This window comes from Gossypium arboreum, chromosome 1 (genome assembly GCF_025698485.1).
Source record: "Gossypium arboreum isolate Shixiya-1 chromosome 1, ASM2569848v2, whole genome shotgun sequence".
Classification (NCBI taxonomy): domain Eukaryota; kingdom Viridiplantae; phylum Streptophyta; class Magnoliopsida; order Malvales; family Malvaceae; genus Gossypium; species Gossypium arboreum.
This window is the reverse complement of record NC_069070.1, coordinates 82978720-82986300: the sequence shown is the minus strand read 5'-3', so window position 1 is coordinate 82986300 and position 7581 is coordinate 82978720. Positions and strand designations below refer to the sequence as shown.

Here is a 7581-nt window from a genome sequence, read left to right as displayed (position 1 = left end):
GGGCCTCAATGGGCTAGAATCGGGCCCAATGGGCTTTGGGCCCATTTGGGTAAAACTAATAGAAAATGGAATCTAGAAAAGTTGCATGTTAACACGGTTAGTATTGTTGTAAAATTTGGATTATGTGGGCTTAATGGGCTAAATCGGCATTCGTAGGGCCCATTAGAGGTTTTGGGCCCAAAAGCTCGAGTTTGATAAAGTGGGTTAAAGATCATTGTTTAAACACTCGAAAATATTGATAATTGTTGATGAACATGGAAAACCCTGATATGTGGTAAAATTACGAAATTACCCTTATAATGTGAAAAATGACTATTTTGCCCTTGTGGACAAGTGACTGACTTGGACTGTGTCGTTGACAGATTTGATTGTGAATATATGTTGGTGATATGAATGACTTGACTGTGATTGTTTGATTCAAATATGGGCATGACATTCTGCATACATGACATGTTGCATGGGTTGGGTTTTATAAATGGAGGAAGTGCTAAAAGGGCTATGCCCCAGTTTACCGAAAAGGCCTTTGCCCTAGTTTACCGAAAAGGGCTTTGCCCCAGTTATTAAAAGAGGCTAGGCCTCCAGATATATGATAAAGCAGCTATGCTGCCAGTGGTGTGTTGGTTGGGTGGGTTGAATTATTCCCCACATGGTGTGTTGGTTGGTGCGGGTGGAGAGTAGCGGATGGTGGGTTGAGTAGTCTCTCCAAATGGGCTTGCATACATCCATTGACATTACATGTGATATTGAAATGGGCCTAAGGGCCATCATTTCTGATAAAGGCTTGCCCAATGATATGATTTATGAAAAGGATTGACCCGGTGATATGATTTATGAAAAGGCTTCGGCCCAGAGATATGATTTATGATAAGGCTTCGGCCCAGTGATATGATTTATGATAAGGCTTCGGCCCAGTGATATGATTTATGATAAGGCTTCGACCCAGTGATATGATTTATGATAAGGCTTCGGCCCAGTGATATGATTTATGAAAAGGATTCGCCCGATGAATAGTTAAACAAAAGGCTTGACCAAATATATGCCAAAACTAAATAGGGCTTTGGCCCGATTATCTTGACACTTGTGTTTTCACTATTTGTTTGTTATTGGGATTACACTGAGTTTTGTAAACTCACCCGTTTCTAACTGTGCAGGTAATCCCTAAGCTTAGATGGTTTAGAGCTACGAGGGACTCGGAGATGGCCACACTACTGTTTCTATTTCTTTTAATTGCAATAAGTAGTGATTTATTTCTTTATAAGTTTTATCTTATTAATATTATTATTTGGTTTTGGGTTGTAATAAGGCCATTTTAATTATTTTTCGGGATTATTTTATTTTATACCTATATTTTTCGATAACAATATGAGTTAGACCTAGGAGCATTTCCAAAATGATAATTGTTTTCAAAATAGCGCAACGATACAATTAATCGGTTTATCAAAAATATCGACTTAAATGAATTCCAACTCTTTTTTCTCAAAACCTAACTTCGCACCAAAGTGTGGCAATGGTTGTGGGCATGTCTAGGATTGGATCCAATCAAGATCATTGGTACTTAAGTAGCCTTCATGGCTCACCTCCTCTGTTTCGGATACCTACCTGGTGCACAGCTTCCATTCACTTTATTAACTTAGCAAAGACTATCTTTTAAAACACTAAGAAGGACGTTGAAAGAGGCATTGGTTTTCTTAAAAACTTCAATGTAACACGTCAGATCCGGCCATAACGTCTGGGCCGGGTTTGGGGTGTTACATATAGACCTCTTAGAAAAAAATACGTTTGACCATGGCTTAGGATCAACTCTAAGTAGACTTACTTTGGCATTATGTTTAATATGGTTAATCTTATTGATTTTTTCTTCAAAGTCAGCCATTATGTATGATTTTCATGTTGCCCAAAATACTTGTTACAGATCTCTTCCTCAATTTTCTTTCCTCCAATTGGCATTTAAATGCCTTGCACAGACTCTACATTCCACCCTTGGCAATAACTTAGTTATCTCCTCCTTCAATCCCTAAATACAAAACAAATAAATGATATTAGATGGATTTTAATAAATTAGCCATACTAGGAATGAATTAGTTCAATAAGGTCCCAAACATACCTTTTGTTTATTAGTCATCATGGTGAATCCAACACCATCACCAATTTGTAGCAGCATGTGGACATAGGATGCCAATAAGAGCCCATCTCCTACAACTACATGACCACTCACTTAAGTTGATAATTACAACATCACCAAAGTTTGAGACGTCTAACCCTTCTGCTCCATTCCATTTAACATGACAATACATATTAATTTTCTTACTCTTTTTTAAATTGGCACATAATCTTATGACATAATGTATCATTCCAATTTTTGCATTTGGACAAATTGTTTACAATCTGTAGCAGCCTGATTTTAGGCCTAGTCAGAATAGTGGTTTTGGAACCACAAATATGAGGTTGGAGAAATTATTTTAATATTATTTTATGTGTTATAAAATTATTATATGAGTGTTTGAAATTTTTGATGAATTAATTATAGTGATTGCATGCTTAATTTTGAAAAAGGACTAAATCGCATAAAATGCGAAAATTTTATTCTACTAGCTAAAGGTGTCAAATATCTATGGAACATTAAATTAGAGGTCTTTATTGAGTAAATAGACCACAAATTTGTTAGTGGCTGAACATGGAGACAAAGAATTTGTAAGGTCAAAGTTAGGTGAAATTTTGTGACTAATTTGACTAGAAATATAATAACATAAGGATAAGCTTTCATCTTTTTCATTCTCTCTTTCTTCTCCACCGATTTTCTCTAAGAAAGAAGGCCATGGGAGCTTGAAATTTTTAGCAACTTTAGACTCTTGAAAGTAAGTGGTTTTGATGGTCTTTCTTGATGATTTTTGTATTTTTGGGGCCCTTGTAGCTTAAGCTAACTAATGGGGGACTATTTTGCAAAATAGTTGAGATTCTAGGGTTTTTCCATGATAGTAATCATGTTGGTTGCTGAAATTTTATAGAAGAAAATGAATCATGGTAGTTAAATAAACGACTTTTGTGAAGTGGTTTTCATGAAAACACCTAAAATGATCATTTTGTGAAGTTTATAAAATAGGTTACAAATGTGTGAAATAATTGAAATTGTGAGATGCTATAGGCTTAAAGTAGTTTCAGCTAGGCTTGGTTAATGTGCAAATTTGATGAAACTCGTTTTTACAAGCCTAAGGGCAAAATTGTAATTTTATGAAAGTCTAAGGGCAAAATGGTCATTTTGCCAAAATAAGAATTATGAAATGTCTTGATTAATGTGATGATTGAATTAGTCTATATTATAGATCAAGAAATATAAAATCCAGACCTAGACCGGGGAAAGACCAAGCTAGTAGACTAATTCAAACTAGTCGCCCATATTTTGTATATCGAGGTAAGTTGTACGTAAATATCGCAATTCCATTGTTACGAATATTGCATGAAATGTTCGACTTTGTTACGAATATGCATGACGAGATTTGATGTGGTAAAACTCCCGGTTGAACCGTAGGAATAGACCGGATATCCTTGTCGTGATACTAGGGATATGTGAGCTAGTGTAAGACCATGTTTGGAACATGGCATCGGCATTTATATGAGAGCTAGTGTAAGACCATGTCTGGGACATGGTATCGGCCTTGACATGTAGGCTAGTGTAAGACCATGTTTGGAACATGGCATCAGCATCGATATATGAGAGCCAGTGTAAGACCATGTCTGGGACATGGCACCAGCATCTTACCCTTTTGTATGAGGCTTATCGAGTATCCATTTATTTTTCCAGCCGGTTCAACGGGTAATTTAAAGATTATATCATGATTGAGAAAAGTTATGATTATGTGGCAAGTGGTACAAGTACCTATAAAAAACTCATAAGAATGAGCTCGGGTTATGTATATGAATAGTAAGGATGAAAATGAGTAAGTTATGTCTATAGTCATTCGAGAACCTTGTACAAGTGTATGATGTTACTTGGTAAAGCGATGTTAATTATTTACTTGTAACTTACTAAGATTTATGCTTACTTCCTCTCTTTTCCATTTTTCTTGTAGTGCCGCCAAGCTAGCTCAGGAATCAAGGGATGTCGGAGGCATTGATCACACTATCACGTAAAGTTTTTGGTATAGTTAGTTTAAATGGTTTGAGTGTGGCATGTATAGGGACTTGGTCTTTTTTTTTAGTGACATGTTGGTTTAGTCACAAGTGTTGGCTCATATGGATGTGATATTCATTTTGTATAGGTTATTGATGTTGGCTATTATTGATCATTATTAAATGCATTTGATGAAATTTATCATAGATGTGTTTGTTCCATGGTTTGTGTTGATAAGTAGGAGATGTTGTATGTGATAAGAAATAGCTTGGAAATGATGTATGGATGCCTAGGTATTAGCTGATATGGTCATGTGTTTATCTGGTATTGGTATTGTTTGATGTTTTTGTAGGTGAGTGTAAGTAAGGGTGACAAAAAAGCTTGGTAAATAGCCTCGTTTTTGTCCACATGGGTAGACACACGGGCGTGTGTCTAGATCGTGTGTGACACACAGTCTGCCCCATGAGCGTGTAGTTAGGTCGTTCGTCCCCTGCACCTAAATCTGGTAAAATAGAATGCCCAGTAGTAACCACACGGGCGGAGAAACGGCCGTGTGTCTCAACTGTGTGGTTCACACAGTCGTATTGCCCGGTCGTGTCAATCGTTGTTCGTTTCTACCACGCTCGTGTCGTATCCCACACGACCGTGTGTCCGAGCACACGACCGTGTGCCTTCCTCGTGTAACTCTCTAACTTGTTTGAAAATTAAAAATTTAGCTCTAATTTTCATACGATCTGGGACACACCCGTGTGTCCAGGCCGTGTCGTCTGCACGGCTGTGTCGCACGCCAGTGTGGTTCTATCGCATGTCGTATGGCTCGATACTTGGGGATTTTTTAGCCCTGTTTCCACACGACCAAGCACACGCCCATGTGTCCAGGCCGTATGGGTCACTGTTCCTGCATAAAGAAATATGAAAAATAGCTAAAATAAACTAGTTAGTGCTCGAGTTTCCTCCTGAGAAGCACTTATTTAGAGTCTAATCTCGATTTTCCTCTCATACGCATGGTCATGGCAGATCACGGAGTCGAGACTCCTTTTTCTCTCTATCTATTCTATTATCCACATAAAGTCTAAGTCGAGTAATATTTACCTTAAAAATGTCGAATTGAGAATGATTTACCTCGATTGTACTGTATGGGAAAATATTCAGTACCGTGAAAAGAGTTGCTCCGTTTGCATTAATCTTTGAAGTAGCAATTCAGGGTTCCATTTCATCTAACAATACTTTATCCCTGACCTTAAATTGTGTTGTTTCATCCCTACGCCTATCGTGGTGTCGCTTTGATTCATCGTGTGCTTTTGGTTTCTCCTTGACCTATGTTCACCATTCGTCTAGTTCATCGAGCTGAAGCCTTCGTTCTTCGTGAGTCGTTCTATTTTTGTTGCATGGACTAGAATAAGGGTCTATCACGTTCTTCCTAGGCTACTCTTGCAAAGGTGTTTGAGTTGCAACATTATTCAAATTAACTGAACTTAAACAATCATCTCGATTACTATATATTTTGGCAAAATCGCGAGCTTGAAGTTTAATCGTGTCATCACCTACACGAAGTATCAATTCACCTATGCCAACATCGATGATAGTTCTAGCAGTAGCTAAAAAGGGCCTTCCTAAAATTAAAGGTACGCCACTATCCTTGTCCATGTCTAGAACAACAAAGTCAACTGGGAATATAAATTTATCAATTTTGACCAACACGTCTTCAACAATACCTTAGAAAATCTAATTGTTTTATTTGCCAATTGAATGCATATCCTAATTTGTTTGGGTTTCCTAAGACCTAGTTGTTTAAACATTTTATAGGGCATGTCATTAATACTTGCCTCTAAATCAGCCAAAGAATTACTGACAGTTAAACTACGAATTAAGCAAGGAATCATAAAACTCCCTAGATCCTTCAACTTGTTGGGTAGCCTATTTTGCAAAATGGCTGAGAAAACTGCATTTAACTCCACATGCGATACATCATCCAACTTCTGCTTATTTTCTAAAAGCTCCTTTAAAAAATTTAACTACGTTTGGCATCTACGAAAGAGCTTCAATAAACGGTAAGTTAATATGTAATTTTTTAATAATTTAGGGAATTTACCGAATTATTCGTCTGTGTGGTCTTTCCTTGTCGCATTGGGGTATGACACACGAGGTTTATACTCTTTACTTACATCAACCTTACCGTTATCCACCACATTTTCTTGCCTCGGTTTCGGTTCATCCTCAACTAACCGTTCATCATTGTGCACAGTAATGGCATAAAGTTGCTCTCTTGGGTTAGTTTCAGTATTACTTGGTAGGCCACTTTCTGGTCGTTCAGAGATCAACTTAGCAAGCTATCCTATTTGAGTTTCGAGCCCTAAAATCGATGCTTTTTGATTCTTAAGCTCTATTTCGGTATTCTAAAAATGAGTTTCTGACACCAAGATGAATTTTGTAAGCATCTCTCCAAGGTTCGGTTTCTTCTCTTGTTGGTAAGGTGGTTGTTGAAAACCTGGAGGATGTTGTGGCCTTTGATTTCCCTAACCACCCCACGAGAAATTGGGATGGTTCCTCCAACCTGCATTATAAGAGTTACTATACAGGTTATTTTGAGGTCTAGAACTAGAACCCATATAGTGGACTTGTTCCTCATCGGTGTTAGGGTTGAAGGATGGATAATCTGTATTGTGCACTCCTCATCCATTTGAATCACACCTCATCACTGGATGTACCTGAGTAGAACCATACAAAAAATCAATATTTTTATTTAAAAGTTCTACCTGGTTAGATAGCATAGCAACCGCGTCGAGGTTGAAAACACCAGCTGCTTTTGTTGGCTTTGTCTCATGACTTGCCACTGATTGTTATTCAGTGACATCTCTTGAATAAATTCATAAGCCTCTTTAGGTGTTTTGTTGTTTAAAGTTCCACTGGGGGCTACGTCGATCAGTTGCCTTGTTGAGGGATTCACATCGTTATAAAAAGTTTGAACCTGCAGCCATAGAGGTAACCTATGGTGAAGGCACCTTCTCAATAAGTCCTTGTATCTCTCCCATACATCATAAAGAGTTTCTAGATCTATTTGCACAAAAGCAGAGATATCATTCCTTAATTTAGCCGTTTTAGCCGGTGAAAAATATTTAAGTAAAAATTTTTCGGTCATTTGTTCCCAAGTGGTGATTGACCCTCGCGATAACGAGTTCAACCACTATTTAGCCTTATTCCTCAATGAGAATGGAAACAACCGAAGGCGAATGACATCATTAGAAATGCCATTGATCTTAAAGGTGTCGCAAAATTCTAGAAAATTTGAAAAATGAGTGTTTGGATCCTTGTCCTGCAAACCATCAAACTGAACAAACTGTTGTATCATTTGAATCGTTTTAGGTTTCAGTTCAAAATTATTTACAGCAACAGCAGGTCTAACTATACTCGATTCAGTTCCTGTTAAAGTAGGTTTAGCATAATCATACATAGTACGAGGAGTAGGATCCTGA

The 7581-nt window shown here is 37.5% G+C and overlaps 1 non-coding gene across 1 annotated transcript; it reads left to right on the top strand.

The window, feature by feature from the left end:
* The first annotated feature begins 7092 nt into the window (after positions 1-7092).
* Positions 7093-7199, top strand: LOC128281818 (small nucleolar RNA R71). The gene has a single exon (XR_008272091.1). It is a non-coding gene; the product is annotated as a small nucleolar RNA R71 (small nucleolar RNA).
* The last annotated feature ends 382 nt before the right edge of the window (positions 7200-7581 follow it).